Here is an 18,622-nt window from a genome sequence, read left to right as displayed (position 1 = left end):
AATAAACGCGTTCCTGTGCCATGTGTTCTGGTCTAACTTTTGTGTTATTTTGAAGGGGAAATTGATTGATTTCCGGTAGTAAAGTTGACGCTTCAGTAGGCAGAGTAACACACTCACAAACACAAACCAACACACACACGTAAACACACAATAGAGGAGAAGCTTGAATACCAATACATCCCATCCAGTTTACTGATCCTGTGCCAAATGTTTAATAAGTATTCAACAGGGGGGAGAATCCAATTAATTTATTGTTTTGGTTGTAAGTGGTTTATTTACACACATAAACAACTGACTCATCTGACATCAGGACTACACGTTTTATTCATGTTTCACCTGACAGAACCACAGTGAAGTGGTGTCGGACATGTGGACCTATTTGTCTATGTTGTAAGTTCACTTAGAACACTTATATGGATGTCAATTGTTGTGAAAACACAGGCAGCTATTTTGCCATTTGTATTAAAAACAAATATAAGAAAGATATTTATTAATTTAATATTCAAATCATGGTTAATGAGTCCATCCCATATCATAGGAGGTTACAATAAGCAGTGAACACTCTTTTAATTTGTAATCCCCAGGCAACCCTTCTGCCATGAACACTCGCCAACCTGACCCCTGAATGAAAGAGAGCCGTCCCTACGTATGGAAATGAGAGTCTGACATCGGAGCTGTACCTTCATTAAAACCAGAGTTAATTAAATCCATCAACCCAATTTAAAAACATCAGTGAGGGAATTTCTAAAAACATCCCAGCTGAGGGGAGATGATATGCTGACATGGTGGGTTAACGGAGAGAGGGGGTGTTTTTAGGTGTTATACCAATGGCTGTTACTGTCTCATGGCTGTTTTAACAAGGGAGAGATATGTTATTGGTGGAGAGTAATTCATGTGAAGGGAAAGGTTGCAGAGACAGTGGGGGAGAGGAATAGAGACAGGGAAATAATTAAATGAATTAGATGCAAAATAGTAAAGGTCTGTGTTGATCCATGAGGGGCTGTTTGTCCCTGGAGCTTTGATGCTGGTTACTATCGGCCGTAGATGAAGGAAAGGATGAGCTGCAGACACACACTGCAGCAGAGGGCCGAGATAAAACTGTAAAAATACAGCTGCTTTCAGACATGCAGCGAACTCTGCATAATCTCCTGAAATGATCCAGAGAGGCTGAACGTGAGAGGGAAAATAGAGTGGACATTCTCCGGAGTTTTTTCACTCAGCCCCAGTGAAACTCTGGAGAGTGAGCCCATGTGAGATTACAGCAGGATTTAGCAGAACTAAAAAACAAAAAGAAAAACAGACAAACCAGAAAAAAGAATAATGATATCTCAGGATGATAAAGAGGTGCCATACACATAGAGGACACGGATGAAGATGTCACCTTGGAAAGACAATGAGATTCGAGAGCTTTTGGCGATAAGGAGTTAGCGTAGGTGTCAGGGTTTAATAAACAAAAACATGTGCTCTCCACTGCGGAATTCATACATTATGTCTTCACCTCTGCATTTTTTAACCTGCCGCCCCCCCACCCTAGCCAGAGTGCTGCAGAAATGTTCCTGATCTGATGAACGCGTCTGACTCGGATAATCTCCTGCTGCGTTCTATGTGACAACTGGGTCCAGATGTCTTCCAGAGTCATGTCTGAAAACAGCTGTTCCTCCTGGACACACACACACACACACACACACACACAGAAGCAGACAGATAAGAATCGAGCAACATGTATCTCTTTCACTTATATAAAATGGCATTGACTGTATACAATTAAGAATTAGTCACTTATACACAGAGTATATCGACTTACATTAGTTCCCCAGAGTCTCTTTAATATAATAATTGGGATTTATTACAACTTAGGAAATTGGTTTTGGCCATTACTGTATTTCTATTGGCTATCATAAAGTATGTGCTGGGATTCAGAATACAGCCTCATCACTAACACACGATGTCAAACGGAGCAAGACACCAGCCTGGTGTCTTCTGCAACGCACCATCTTAATATGTGTGCGTTGATGCTCAAATTAATATGTGTAGAGATCAAGCGTTTTTCCCCACATGAACAGGTGATTCCCCTCAGTTTGACTGCGTGAACATACGTGGTTGATATAAATAAACACACAGACACGCACACATACAGCGTGACACAAAGAAATGAGTCATTTCGCTCAAAAGGAATCACATGTGGTTATTTTCTTTATGAGGATGTTTGGCAGCGTCTCAGATGTTCCCTCGCTCACTCCTCCTCAATAATCTTATCCCCTTTCTATAGGTTATTTCCTGTCGCCGTGTGTGACTGACTGCATATTTGTAGTCACTTGAACAGAAGCCTCAGCTCCTGATTACACAACAGAGCTGTGTTGTGGTGCCCTGAACATGTGAGAAAGGCACATGTTACAGTTTCCGTGCAGCTTTTTTGGAACAGCAGAGGAAGTAGACGGAGGCACATTAAAATGTTTGCCTCTGCTCCTCACTCTCCCCTCGCAGGCTCACATTATACACTGAGGCTGTTGCTGCAGTATTAGTGATGGAGGCTGATTTCAGCTGTCACGCTCACAATGTCTCGAAGTTTGTTTGCTTCCCCCCCTCCTCCCCATCTCTTTAATTTTTTCTTCTCAAAATCATTTGCATGCAGTATGTAACACCCGCATTGCGCCTTTATCAAAAGCTGTTGTTTGGTTCTGGCAGGAGGAAGCAACATCCCAGAGAGGTGTTGTTATTAAACTTGACAGTCACAGATCAAATCCAGCACTAACAGCCAGTAGCAGTAACTGTCATGAATACAGTCTTCACAGTAACGGCAGGATTTTAGAAACATGGTTCTGCATTAGGCCACACATAGTATATAGTGTTAGGCTGTTGTTAGAAATAGAGCTGACCTTGCAAAAAATGTAAGCTGCTATGTAGTACTGACGTTGTACTTACGGTACACAACTGAATACTTGCCACTCATCAAAATGGGACGGCATAGTCAATATACATGTTGATCATAAAAGACGCAAAACGCAAGCATGTGTAGCTATCACGTTAGCCTGTTTCTCAATTAATTAAGGGTATTTCGTCAGATTACAGCCCAGCCGAGTTCATCACTTGGTAGTGTCCCCTGGAAACACTTCCGGTTTGTTGTGAGTATTTGGAAGTGTTGTGAGTATTTGGATGTGTTCTGAGTATTTGGTAATGTTGTGAGTATTGGCGGGTGATTGTTATTTGCTGCTCATGTGCTGCTCTATTTGAATGTGTTTTCTTAAATTGGAGTATGTTGACCTCTCAGGACCACTGCATATATATACAGTATAGTGACTTAAATCCAAAAAAATCTTATTTTAGGACCTATTCCCAGTTTTCCTCTGCTTTCTCTCTCGCCATATTTAGCTTTTCTCATTCTGTCTCTTTCCACCTCTTTCCCTTTCACCCTCTCAACCATGTTTCCTTGACTCTCCTTCAGGGGCAAACATGACTTGGCAGGAGCATTATAAATGCCACTGAAACAACACGATATTACTTTTGCATTTGTTATACGTGTAAATCACCTCTAAATGGGTCTACGACAATGTTCTACTTAAAGTAGGGTTTGCTTTTTAGTTTGACCCTGTTAATCCAGCTGTATATGGAACAATGTGCATGTAACACTCAAGGAAGACGTTCTGGACGACACTCTTCAGCAATTGTTGCCTTGTTGGATGATAGGTCGGAAAGACAGCTAGTTGCCATGGTATTAGTGGGATGAAAGAGAGAAAAGAGAAGAGGCATCCAGGAGGCAGATAGCTATTGAAAAGCATGAATAGGGAGCTCAAAGACTTCACAGGACAGACTCCTGGAGGCTTTGCATGAGAGCTGAGCGACCTTAGCTGTCTGTCATTTGTTGGTCCACTGCAACTTGTGAAGAGCGCAAGCTGGCCAAAGATTTGTTAGTGCCAGATCCCAGTCTCATCTGCCACCCCCGCCAATCAGCCCTCATTTGCTCAGGCGCCTCTCTGTCTCCTTGGACGAATGGCTCGGTCTGTACACCCCCCATCCCATGTCCCCCTTTCAGAAGAGAGGATAGACAGAATGAGGTGACAAAAAAGAGTGCTCTTTTGGGGTGGTTGAAGAAGACGGGAGGAGGGCTGTCTGTCCCCCCCTCCCAGCAGGCAAATCTGGAAAGTATTTGAGACTGAGACCCGAGAGACCCACAACAAGAGTGAGACTACTGTGTTCAAAGTTGATGACCCAGGTGTACTATGAGCTGCTAGTGTTTACTGTTTGAACCAACTCCAAACAACTGGACCAGTCTTTTTAGATTCTTTGGCAAACAGATAATTCAGTATTCAGTGCACCATGAGCTGTTTCCTCACTGTTTGCTGTATCATACTGATATACAAGGGGAACTTCAGACAAGGAGAATAACCAAACACAAGATTCATACATCCTCATTTGGAAACTGGATTTTGAAATGAACTGAATGCTCAAGCAGAAATCTAAGAAGCAGGCACTGTGTCGATATGCAAATCAGATCAATCCGATTGATGTAAATATATAAAAAACCAGAGTGTAAGCAAAGAAAGTTTCAAACATGTAAAAACTTGACAAACTGTCACCCCCCCATCAAGTGGTATCTTCTAAACTGAGGTTATATTTGGTTTCTGGGTCATCACTTCTTCGTTTTTTTTGTGTGGGTCTTAGAACCCATCCCAAGGCAGGCTGACTCTGACTGTCAGTAAGGACTTCTGCGATAAAAGCTGCTGGTACCTTTATATGTGTGTGAGAGCTCAAAGAGAGCTGTCCCATGTTTGTTGTTCAAATAGAACATCATAAATCTGTCAAACTTAGTTCCTGGCCTTTAGGGAGAAACTCTGGTATTTTTAGCCTTACTCCTTCCTCCCATCAGCTTATGTAACAGGTTGATGGATTGATGGTAATTAAGCAGACATTGTATAAGTGATGCACAATAACACAGTCCAGTTAAAGTGACTAAAGATGTCTGTTGCTAGCACTGAGGAATGCATAGAAAGTGGAATCACAAAGAGGAGAGGGGAGAAAAGTGACTGCAGCTAGTTTTTGAAACGTCTGTGTTAGAGGAGCCTGGTGATTCAGTGTGGCGTCTGTAACCTTCAGCAGAATGTGTCTCTGAGGGGGCGAGTGAGAAAGCTCAGCATCTTGATGTTTCTCTCCTCACCTGCGCTCGCTGCCACCTGCCACTAACAACCAGAGGAAACTGCGTTGACAAGCGTCTATTCACAAACTCGTCCTCCCACACAGCACTTACCCCCCCGCTGTTACATCAAAGAGGAAGATGTAATCGCTGACGTTATTGTCATGTATAGTGTTCGCCCGAATGTCAATAGCACGCAGAGTTTTCAAGCAGAGATGAGAATCCTTCTTGTTGGCTCCCGCCGTGCAAGAGTCTGTCTACCTGCCCAGGACAGAGCTCCTCAAATCGGATTCAGGTCTTTGCTACTCGACCCGCGGTGCTGGGATCAGCAGGGTACAGAGGATTACATGGCCACATGTGCTCCACGACATTAGGTTTAAGATCCTGGTAATTTGTATGATTAAAAATGCAAAAAAAATTGCAGGCATTCTGTTATATTAAATGAATTCAAGTTAGGGTTGCAAAATTCCGGGAATATTCAAAGTTGGAAACTTTCCATGGGAATTAACGGGAATTAACGGGAAATGTTTTGGGTAATTTATACTAACTGTGTTTACCTTGTCATATACAGACATAAATATAAACAATTTGTTGTGTCATAGGCTGATTTGAGCCCTGAGGAAACTTTGGGCACCTGACTATATGCTTCTGTATCTTTATGTCATTCTTAACATAGGTCTTTGCACTGTATTTGCAAATGTACACAGCCTTTCCTTCTACATTGGATGGGGTGAAATGTCTCCACACATGAGAGAGTGCACGTGGCATTGTTCTGTAGAATAAGATGAGAAAAAAGTTTGTAAAAAACACTAATGCAATGCCAGAGATATAAATAGTTAGCCAAACAATTGGAATAGTCTGTAAAAATATTTTACAATTGATGGATAAATTAATTGAAATAAGCTTGCTAATATATTTTCCCGAGTAATATCATCGAAACTTACCTGACTAGTCCTGCACACTACAGCAGGCCTCAATAGCCCTGCTGTAGTGTGCAGGATGCTGGGAGTTATCTGTGCATGTGATGGAAGAAAGCACAGTGGAGGGTTGAAATTCAACGTGCAGTGTGTGCTGCATTCCATACATCTTTAAAATAGTGTTTTGAATGATGTTTTTATTGCTCAGCGTTTAATTTGCATAGTTTGTTTTTTTTTCAAAATTCCCCAAATTCCGACCCTTTGCAACCCTAATTCAAGTTGAGGAATCTTCTCAATATTCCTAGTCTTCAGACAAGTTTTATTTCAGTTGACATCTGCGCTTCTCATCAAAGACACTGACACGTAAACAGCACTGATCCAGATCCGTGTCAGCTGCAAGGTTTAGCAAGACTAAGGGGAGACAAATAGCTCCATGAATCTTTTCCATTGTTTGCTGGTGCATTCATTAAATCCAAGGCCTGAGTGTGTTTTATCTGAGCCGCCCTGACATGGCTGGGCCTGACAGTTTCTGACATGTGTCGTGTCTTATGTTGACACTGAGATGGAGAGAGAGGATATGGGACTGATTGGTTCACGCAAGGTCACCGGGAAGCTCCAGGAATTCATGTTGACAGCTTTAGTCCTGACATCATGTATCTCCCAAGGCTTCAGAGCACGCACTGTACAGGCTGCATGTCTCAATATCACCTTTACAGTTTGAACAGATCGAAGACACAGGAATATAAAGCGTGGTGGTGCTCTGACACCAAACATTTACTTTGCTGATTATTCCTAAAACAAATCAGGTTAAGAGTCTACAGCTAGTGGCTGTGTGAGGTTGTTCTTAAACATAGCAGTGATTTGAGCTAAATGCTACCGCTAGCATCGAAAAACATGCTCAGAAAGACAGCGCTTACATGGCAAGGTTGAGCGTGTAGCCTATAATGTGTATACCATGTTCAACATCTTCATTAAGTGTGAAGATGCAGGCTAAATTACCGATGCTAATCGGCTGAGGCTGATGGGGATGTCATTAGCCTTATGGTTATGTTGTCATGCACCATGGCAACAGTCATTAAACAAATTGAGAGTCTGACCCGATGATGGCACAAAAGGAGAAGTTAGTATCTAAAAATTGAACTTTCAGTTTGAGTCTGAATCCAATTATTTGGCTGTTCAACAGTTGTTCAGACTTTTGACTCAAAACCACAAATCCCTTCTCAGTGGCATGAAGAGGAAACATCGGGAGAGCGTCTCAGTCGATACGACTTATCCACCAGGGGTCAAGAGAAAAAGTCTGTCCCAAGTTCCATGGCAATCCATCCAATCGATGACATATTTCAGACTGAAAGACAAAATACCCCAAAGCAACACTGCAAGTTGTATTAGTGTCGGTGTATTAGTATGTTGTAAGTATTTATATTCAATGTATCACTGCAGGAAAAAGCAATTGAAAATAAAATCTATATATTGTACAAGTGGATTTTAGTGTATAGTGTAGTGTAGTGTTTTCATAGGTAATGAATAATGTTGTTGTTGATGAATCTCTAATAGATGCTGAGATCTTGTAGGTGTTTAATAAAAGTATTTAACACACAGACTAAAAGCCATCAGAGATTTCAACAGTACATCAACTAGGATTTCATTCTTTCTTCCATTTATCGTCAAGAACTCATTCTGCAAATAAATGTTTTGATGTTGAGGGCTTAAAGGAAGGCCCGAAGGCTACATGGTGCATTTCAAGTGCTTAACTCAGTATATTCATTTTAAATGGCTATAACTGATTGCCTCTGGCTCTCTTCTTATTTCTTGAGCACACTGAATTACCTCATAAAACGTCTTTGCTTGTTCACATCTATTCATCTTACTCTCTTTCATTTTCTGTTTCCCGGGTCTACTGCTTTGTAGCATTCAATTTTACTTATCCATTCTTTCTCAAAACCCAAGAAAAAATATAACTATCACTATCCAAGTGCTAAAAACAGGTCAACTGAATTAGATCTCACAGGCAGCAGAGAGTAATTCACCTTCATACGTCCTCATCAACAGTCCCAGTACATCACAATTTAATAAAGACAATAATTAACCCCATTGTTTTGTTTTTACTATTTTATCTTTCCTGTCCTCACATGTTATCTTTATATTCCTTCCTCCTTTCTGTCCTTATGTTCTTATTGATCCTCCATTCTTTCACAACTCGAGGCTCCAGGAGGCGGCGTGATTGACAGGCTTGCCTTCTCTCTCAGCTGGATGATACCCCCTCCCACATCTCCCGTTGCCAGGGTGACAGATGGGCTTTCTCTGCCGAAACACTCCGTCTCCATCTCCGTCACCTCAGATTGGTGAGTGAGCCGGGGAGAGGAGGGGTAAGTGAGACTCAGTCAATCCAACACATCCTCTGACAAATGACACCGCCACAGAGCTACAGTGTACAGTGAGTGTTGGTCTATGTTTCCAAGTTAACTGCGACATCATCTTGTTGTCGATCACACTCTGCTCAACACCAATCACACACACTATTCTCCGCTGGAGCTTTAGCTGACATAAAAAGCGTGTGAGGACCTGTCTGTAATTCACGATCATATTATCCCTCTGCTCTGTCGTAGACGAAGGTCAAGCACAGAGTTCTGGAAACCTGCTTCGGGAGACTCAAAACAATGGTACTCAGTAGAGTGCATCCCTCCACCAAAGCCCAACAGTCCCCTTTAATTCAGTCAAACTGATCTCTGAATTATTTCTTTATAAATTCCTGGTCCGCTCCCTGATCCAGATTCACACTTCATTTAACCTTGACCCATACCACATCCTTGAATCATGTTTTGTGATGAGTCATCCAGTAGTTTTTTTAGTAATCCTGCTAACAAAAAAAGCAACCAAAGAGACAAACAAACTCATTGCAGGTACTAAGTACATATCCTCAACATCAAACAGTAAACTTTTAAAAGAACATTAATTGACCATATATTCAGATTTTTATTTGGAGCTTTTATTTGGATATTTAAGATTTCTTAGAGAAATCAAGGAAAATGTGGAAAAACAATGTGTCAGCATTTTTAAAACGGTGAAAATAGAAATAGAAATTCTGATCCAGAGCTGCATCTAAACTTAATAGGTTCCTTCCCGACATATACCACATCCTTACACCGAGTTTTTTTGCTAATACGTAATAAACAAATAAACACAGATGAAAACATTGGCAGAGGTAAAAAGAAAAGGTTGAAAACAATGTGGAGGCACCAGCTCCTCCAGCTGAATCAACTCCCATTTGGTGTCTCTCTCCCTTCAGCTCTGCCGTCTCTTTGTCAACGGGGATCAGCTCCAGCAGTGTCGCTATTAGCAGCACTTAATCATTCATACAGGCAGTGCCCATGGCACAATTGGGCCAGTGCCAGATGAGATGGATGACATCATACTTTGTGGTTGTCGCCAATCCACTCAGGCTCCCAGACTCCGGTGTGGAGCCTTGGACATGATTAGCATCAAGCCCATGACATCATCCTACAGCCAGTTTCACTACGGAGGCAGTGACATCATCCAGCGTGAGTTACTTATTAGAATCTCTGGTGTTCAATAATCTGCTTTAGTGTCTTAAATAGCAATGATTACAGGTGCAGTCTGGGTATCAGACTGAACCAGCTGTGAAGAATGACTCATATTTAGACTCTGTCTGTGAGCAGCTCCAAAAAAAACAACAACCCTGATCCATTCAATCAGTCATACATGCACGTATGAACATGTGAAATTGGTTGCTGTCGTAAACTATTTGTGGCGTTTCCTCGGTTTGAGTAACAAGTTCACTATCTGACTCAGAATCATGTGAGTATATATCTTACACAGACATGACAAATAGTATCAGACATTGGTTTTAAAAAGTCAGATTTCTAGTTAATTGACCTGCAGAGTAGACAATGATCTCACTGTTGTTAGGTCTTGGTTTTAAGATCCAAACACAATAATTCACTGCACAGGGAAAGAAGACAGGGGAGCCTCTCTAATAAGATCATCGATCTCCCCCCAGCCACTGTTCCAGACACACGCGGGAGTCATTGAACCACCGTTTTAGAGCAAATCAAGCGACACCAGTTTAACATACACATAATTCACATAATGAATATGCTCTATCAAGGTTGCTGTTTACTATTATGCCACCCGTGTATTTATGTGTCTATCTTTTTCAGCCAAGATGATGTAAATACGAAAACACAGTTTCCTTCTCTTAGTTGGTCTCGAATTCTAAAACGGTGGCTTGCACGGCACGCAGAGATCTGAGACAGTGGGGGTCAGGGGCCGGGTCAGGGGCCGGGTCAGGGGCTCTCCAGCTCTGCAGGAGGATGTTTCTCAATATGACAGAGACCTTTAGAAAAAGACATGACCTCAACTTATACTTCCTCCCTGTCATCGCTCCTCCCTCTATTTCAGTCATCTAAACAACGCTGAGTCTCCCATGCTCTGTTAACACCGGCCTGCAGTCCATCCTGACAGTCTCTACACACACACATACACATGTACACACTCCTCTGAGATCCATCTGAGAATAATGACATTTAATTTCTCATTGGACTTTATCAAAAACAAAACACACACACACACAGACATAGCCACGACCAACTCATTGCTAAAACTTAAACAAACCACAATTCACATCTTACCTCTACCCATAAGGAGCTAAGAAACAAACACACAAACACATAAATACCTGTACTATTTGGTTTTGGGCAAATTTCAGTATTCATTAAATACACACATTAAGTCCCAGTGTATTCATTTATGTGTATATATGTGTGTGTACACCGTCTTCCCTGCTGAGTCTAACTAAGCAGAGGATTACTAATGTATCCTCCTTCTAAGCCTGGTCTTCTGTTAGATCTCTGCAGCAGCAGCAGTGGTGGAGCCCTATGACACGTATACTGTAGATTATTTTTCTCCCGGCCTTTGAAACAGACTCACAAAAAAATCGTAGGAAGGTTTCCCTACAGAACGAGGCAAGTCCCTACAGGCAGCTGAAAGACTAAGGATTATATTTTACAGATAAACATTCCTGGAACATATTTTCACAGAATGTACAGTCTATATTTTCTCTGTCGGTATTTTGAGGTGAGTTTATCACCCAGTTAAGAGTGAGACATGTGAGACGCTGAGCTGTGCAGTGATAATGAAGGAAGAACCAGGTGGACAGGTGTGACTGTTGTATTCGTCATGAGGGACTGGATACACGCACACAGACACACACATAGACACACACACGTATATGGTATGCACATGCACATACATTAATATGCATGCAAAGCTGCACCTTGTCAGATTCAACACCCGTTTTGTTCAGCAGGTTTGTGACATGTTTAATTAGGGCTGGAAAAATGAACCATCATATGCACAGACAGTGGGAATGATGTGTTACAGCAGGAGGAAGATGATTCACTGGTTATAGCTGTAGTCAGATGATCAATCAACATTTTGATGGAGCTGGAGCTGGACATGAATACACACACACGCTAACACACTATCGGGCCAGTTATTAATTGGAAATGGTTCTGAGACATGACAGGAATTTGTTCAAAGACATGCTTTTTGATTCAGAGTTTTGAATCTTAAAAAGCAACTTTTCTGTTTCAATTAGCTCAAGTGTCTATATTAATCGAAACACATGCACAAAAACACCAATGTAGACTTTATGAGTGTTGAATATGAATCATTAAATACACTGATTCATCCATCCACTATCTGTACGGCTCATCTGGTCCCTGGGGGAATTGGAGCCCGTCCCAGCTGGCATTGGGATGGAGTTTACCCCGGTCCGGTTGCCAGTCTGTCACAGAGCCAACATTATGAGTCTAACAACCATTCACTTTCACATTGACATCTACAGTCCATTTAGAGTCTCCAATTAACCAAACGTCAATATGAGTGTTTAAGGAACTGTGGGAAGAAGCTCGGGTAGCCGCAAAAAAAACATGCAAACAGGTGGAGAACATGCAAACAGATATAGCAAAGATAAAATGATACATGATATCATAATGTGACCCAGTTCTGTTGTTGTTTAAAACTAAAATATCTCACACTGAATTACCGAGAGTTAAAATGATTTGTGCAAATATATTACAGTTTGCTTTTGATCGTATGTGACAGTAAAAAAGAAGACAAGACAATATGAGATTAAATAAAAGGTACCAACACTCCAGGAACATCCAAGCAGCACACTCGGGAGTGTCGTCAGGTTTTAACCTCACAAGAATAAAACATGAAGTCAAAGATGAGGGATTGTGGGTAATGTTTTGATTATAGAATTTGACAAACTAAGCACATATCCTGGTGACTCTCATAGTAGCTGTTACTCAGCAGTATATTAAATTCTGACAGCACACTATCGGTAGGAGAAGAAAAATAAGAAAAACTGTGCGCTCTGCAGTGAAAGTACCTCAGTGTTAGTGTCACTTTAGAGAGACATTCATACTGATCCTTCCTGCACACAGACACAGACACAGACACACACACAGACACAGACACAGACACAGACACAGACACACACACACAGGAAAAGGGGAAAAGGCACGTGTACTGTCAGCAGAAATTCAAAAGCAGCTATAGACTCATGATATACAGGCAATGTGCATGTCCACACATGAAAGGAAAATTCCATTACAGCAATTACATCAGCGAAGTCTATAGAGGCTCACTTCTGTTGGATATAGTTTGTCATCCGTGGCATCTGTGTCTTTACATTTCCAGAGGATCCATGGTCCACAGTTTATGAAATAAAGCTGCCTTCTGGAGCATGAAGAGCACTGAAGCAGCGCTGCAAGTCATGAACTGCTGCAGAGAACTCTTCAGGGCCACTAATGTCCCTCTCCCTCCAACATGGAATGGGTTCGGTTCCAGCTGGCGCTCATAACTTTGGACCGTTTGGAGCATTTTGACCAAAAATACATTTTAGAAAGTTGGTTCCCAGCTGGAAACAAAAGATAGAAGGTTTTGTTTGACCTGAAGCGTAAACTGTGACACCATCAGGGGGCATGTCATATTCTACCGGCTGGAAAAAGAGGATGAAGAAAGCAATGGTTGAGTGTTCGGTGATGCTTGGTAACAATTTACTCATCCAATGAGTTTCAGGGAAAATTAGAAAGTAACACAAAAAAGCAGCTGAACTCAAGAAGTAAGCCACAGCTTACTTCACTCGAATGTAAGAACAAATAATTAACATAGGTTTAATGAGGCTACACTCATTAACACACCTGGAAACTTACATTATGTGACCATTCACGTCCACTGGGCATGTGCGACTGCAGGAAGCAGATTGTCTTTACATTTGGTTGCTTGGTTACAGCAAATAGTACGAACGAGAAACCACAAAGGTGAAAAGTAAGATGAGGGTTTTATTTTCTTGGACAAACAGTGAGGTGGAAACGTTGCTGAGGGTACATTTCTGGGGGGTAAATTTGTATTGCTACTTGATCTGTGACTGATCAGGACCAATCAGGATGTGAACGTAGCACAATTCTGTCCAAATGACAATTGAAGTCTACTACAGCGCAGCCGCGATTTCAAAATCAAACAGGGCAGTTGACAGGGCCTGGGACTCAAGTTAATTCTTGATTACACAGTGGAGAGCACAGTGGCTTTCTCGATGAGGCCACAGCTCCAGCTCTGTAGAAACGGGTTGCGCTACGAGAGCTATAAGAGTGCTGCGACAGTATGACTCATGGTGTCTGTCTGTCTAAGGATTATTTTGTGTATGTCTGTAGCGTGTGAGTGTGTCTGTGTGTGTGTGTCACCTTCATCGTGCCCCAACATGTGATGATAACCCTGTTATTGTTTTAGCCACTGTCAGGTGGCTAGTTATCCTCGATAAGGATTCTCTAAGAAACACTTTTTAACAAGACAACCTAACAACCCTTTAAAAAACGACCTCAGATTGTCATGTTGAGAGCTGTCGTTAGTGGATAAATCATACGCTGACAAAAACATCACTTTCCCTTTTCCCCCCAGGGGACCATTCCTTTCCCTTCTTCATCGTATTCTCTGTTCTGTCTCACCTCCCACTCTCTACAGCCCCTTTTCCGCTGGTCAGAAAAACCCACTGACACCCAGTAAAATCTGGCTTTTGTCTGCAATGGGTATGGATACAGATTGGATTTAATCCTGGATCAAATGACTCTGCAGCAGACAAGGGTTTAATCGGCTCTGGCACCTGAGTGAACATGCTAATTTGGCAAGACGGGGAAGACGGTGCGTTCTTGATAGAGAACATGAAGCGCTGGGAGAAAAAAAGCACAGAACGCCAAACTCTTCTCCTGGAAATGGGAAAGGACACAAGCGTTATTTATAGCAGGGTCACCCATGTTCGAAAAGCCCATGTACACTCACAAATTGTTCTGTATTGCGTAATCTTTCTCGTTCTTGCTCTGCACACAGCCTTTACCCAGATGCAGCTTGTTGCTGTCCAGGCCTGCAGGAATTTTCACTCCACATCCACGGAGGAATTCACAAAGAGCAATTAGGAAAGCAAAGGTCTAACAATTAGTGTAAGTCTGAGAGCGCGAGAGAGAGCGAGAGAGAGAGAGCGCGAGAGAGAGAGAGAGAGAGAGAGAGAGGGAGAGAGAGAGAGAGAGAGAGAGAGAGAGAGAGAGAGAGAGAGAGAGAGAGAGAGAGAGAGAGAGAGAGAGAGAGCAGATCAAGAGGGAGGCGAACCAAGGCAAGGACAAATAGAGAGAGAAAGGTACTGAGAGCATGTGCTTGTGAAAGGAGAGCGGGTGGGAGGGAGGGAGCACAGTGGAGATTTTGAAAAGATGTATGAGGGAGAAACAGCTCATCTAATTATGTGTGATAATTAACCCATGTCCTCTCCTTGTCTCCATAATAACTAACACACTGCTCCATCGTTACCGGGACAGAAACACACTGGGCACCGTATAGAACTCTCCTGTAGAGACACAAACAAAGCACGGCGTGCGTCAGAGCCTATTCATAGCAGACTCTGCTTCTGCTTCTCTGATTTTCCTCAAAAAAAACATATGTAAGATTCGTTTTTTGTCATGTTTTGGTCGACAGAACCTATTTGGTACCGGTGGGGGGGGAAAGCCAATCACGCTATCAGCCTTTCCATCACATTTTCAAGTCGCCGTGAGCCAGAGTCTCATTCAGCGACATCGTCCACGATGCAGGGAATCTATTCTCAGACACAAGGCTGGTTTGTTTTTGATGGTCCTTCCACTGGTCCTCTGTTGGGTTTCCTAGCAACAGGTCTGCGTGAGGGCGAGCATGAGGGGTGGGGATAGCTGTGTCCCCATCCTGATTACCCTCTAATTACGATAATGGATGCTGGGCTCTCTGGGTATTCACCTCCCACCAACTGGAAGTCTTTACCTGGACAGCTTTACATTGATTGGCAGCTGAGAAATCTCCCATTAGCCATATTCTATTTATCCACCTCTGACTCAAAGCTGCAGGAGCCACTTATGCTGCTTTTTTCTTTTCTTTCTTTGTCAAATACTGTTATACAGTGAAATACCTGAGGCTCTAGTGATGGACAGTAACATTAAGTACAGTATAATTTAAAGATCTGAACTTTTTCAATTACTAATTATCCTAGAAGATTTGAATATGAGTTTTGCATCATATTTCAAACAAAAGCGGCAGCAGAAAACAATTAGCATAACTGTGTTACCTACATCAAGTCGCTCACCACATGTGGAGTTCGCTGTCGATTGTTATTATTAACGTTATCGATTGTGTCAGGATGTGACGGCCTGGGGTTATAAGCTAAAGAATGGAGGCAAACAAAGAGAAGAGAAAAATGAGCAGAGTGGAAAAGACGGAGGAAGATGTTGAGTCAATCGAGATGGATGAAGATGAGAAGGAACTGAGGAGGAGGAAAAAAATGTATTTTGCCCGGTACTAAGACGTCCTATGGAAAAAATAAACTGTATTTTTAAATTTGTGATGTGGGCTTGGACATTGTGAAGATGTTACACACACTGGAAAAAGTTGTACAATAATAAAGCAGACCAAACCAACTCATATTAAAGGATCCAATCAAACTGCAAAATCCATATATGTCATAATCAAAGTGCTTCAACTATTCCCTCAATATAATAACTGTAATTCGGTTTTTAAAATGATCTCGTCATTTAATAAGCTCGACCCATTGGTGAGTGTTGCTGGACCATGCTTGTGTAAAGAGCTGTGGTGCATGCACATCGTACTGTAACTCTAACACTGGATACACTCTGTATAATTTCTTATGTAACACGCGTGCTTACAACTCAAATTCCCAAGGGCATAGTTTGAAATGTAAATGTGCACAAGGCAAGAAAAGAAAATTCCACTAAACATCCATGATTTGTTATTTCCTCTGCAGCCTCCAGCTACGGCCAACCTTCCTGCTGAGACCGGAGCGCTCTCTGTGGTGAAGAGCTGCAGAACCGAACCTTCCGATGTTTTCAGACATTTCCATCTACTTTCCCATTGTGCTGGGACCAGTTGGTTGCCTTTAATATTCAAATAATTCAAAAGTCATGAATTAGAGGATGCAGCCTTCCTCAAGGCCAACACACTATTGTATCCTGAGTTTTGGAGACTGTGCGTGGGGGGGCTGTTGGCGTGTTGGTGAGTCAGAATGTGTGAGACTGGTGCAGGAGGAACAGAAAGCGGATGTTCAGAGCGTGTGTGTCTTTGCATCCAGCTGAAGACTCTGACACATTCAATAGACGGCTGATTACATAACCGCATATAGCTGTCAGAGATCTATAGAAATCATACATGTAGGTGCACGAGGCACAAAGGAACTCCTGGTCCCGGGGATTTGTCGCCGTGCCGACTTCATCACTAAACAATGGCTCTTTGAAGATGTTGTGCCCCCTTCACCCACACACCCACAGCAATCAGTCAGGGCAGCTTATCCAACCCACTCTTCAGACCCACTCATTGCTGGCATGTGAGAGCTGTGTTATTAGTGGATGGGATGAATAAGAGCGAGGTTCATCTTCTGTGTATGTAAGGCTGAGTCTTCACTGAATCCCTGTGTGTGTGTCTCTGCGTGCAAATACAAGTTGCTACAGAATATGCGTGCATGCATGAATGTGTGTGAGTGATTCAAGATTCAAGATTTTAATTGTCAAATGCACAGAGATAACATGAAGCAGTCGCTGGCAATGCAATGCTCGAGTCACAGGCTCTCTTTTGGCAATGCTCAAGTTATTACAACCAAAAAACTAAAATAAAAATAGAAATAATATAACAATGAATAAAAAGTATAAAATAGAATAAAAAGTATCAAATAGAATAAAACGTATAAAATAGAATAAAAAATATAGAATAGAATAAAACTAGAATATCAAAAATTTAAAATATAAAATAAACTATATATATCTAAATATATACCTTTACAGATGAAGAGAAAAATAAAACAACAATAGTGCAATTTGTGCAGTAGTGCAAATATTCAAATATGCCATGGTGCTGGTGCAAATATGCAAAAATGCTAAGGTGCTGGTTTGGTGGAATGTGTGGACGTGAGCGTGTGCTTGTTTCTGCACCTCTGTCCCTTCCAGTGTCGTCCTTTTGTCTTCACTACATCTCTCAGTTGGTTTCCGCAGCACACAGAGAGTCGGTGCAGGAGCGAGCAAGGTGTTGGATTCTCAAATGTTCCAGCTGCAGTCACTTGATGATTGTTCACCACTTCCAAAGCTATCTGGGAGCAAAATGGCTTTTCGGAGTTCCCTGTGGGGGCTGCTCAGTTTTGATTCTAGGCTGGGGAGCGACAGAGGTCAGGGATTACGAGCAGAAAATGTGCGTGTACGTGCGTGAGTGAGAGTGCGTGCAGTTTGTACTGAGCAGTATTCTCGTGTTTGCATTAATGAGTCAGCAAATCTAGGCCTCTGAAATGTCCCTCAGGTGCAAAGAGAGCAGGGAGCACTTGAAACGGGCAGATCCTCGTTCAACGTTCCATTTATTGCATAACGGTCTGACCTCCTGTTCCGTGTCATCCATGTTCTCCTGAGGGGAAGTACACCCCAGTGATGAGGGGGAGGCGGCTAATCTGTCACTGCCTTATTGATACACAAGTAGAACATGGGAAAAAAAAATTCATGGATTACACTGCAAACGAAAGCAATCATTTTCTGTTTTCTGTTATTTAACCTTTGCTGTTGTGAACCAGCCATAAAAAGTAAATGAGTTTTGCTTTTCTATCGGCATCAGCTGCACCTCACATGTACACAGATAGCCTTCGGGAATCTTTGCCAGAGCCTCATGCTTGTAAAAGAGCACCGACACAATCAGTCTCTTAATTCCTCAACCAAATTACTTTGCCTTTACAAAGAGGATTAATGTGTTTGAAACATAGACATAATAAACATTGTTATTAGTGGTGAACATTACTCAAGAACGTTGCTTAGATGATCTAATGAGGCCAATTTAATCATGAAACCACTAATAACCACTAAAGATAATGTCCTTGTGTTTTGCATGAAAATGAAGCCTGTTTGTTTTGGGGTTGTGGATACTTCACTTAGAGACCGAGGACAATTCTGATGATTGTTTGAAGTCAGCAAACTGAAAAGAGTCTCAAGCCCTGTTGGTG

The sequence above is a fragment of the Limanda limanda genome, chromosome 10 (genome assembly GCF_963576545.1).
Source record: "Limanda limanda chromosome 10, fLimLim1.1, whole genome shotgun sequence".
Classification (NCBI taxonomy): Eukaryota; Metazoa; Chordata; class Actinopteri; order Pleuronectiformes; family Pleuronectidae; genus Limanda; species Limanda limanda.
Note: the sequence above shows the minus strand (reverse complement) of the source record.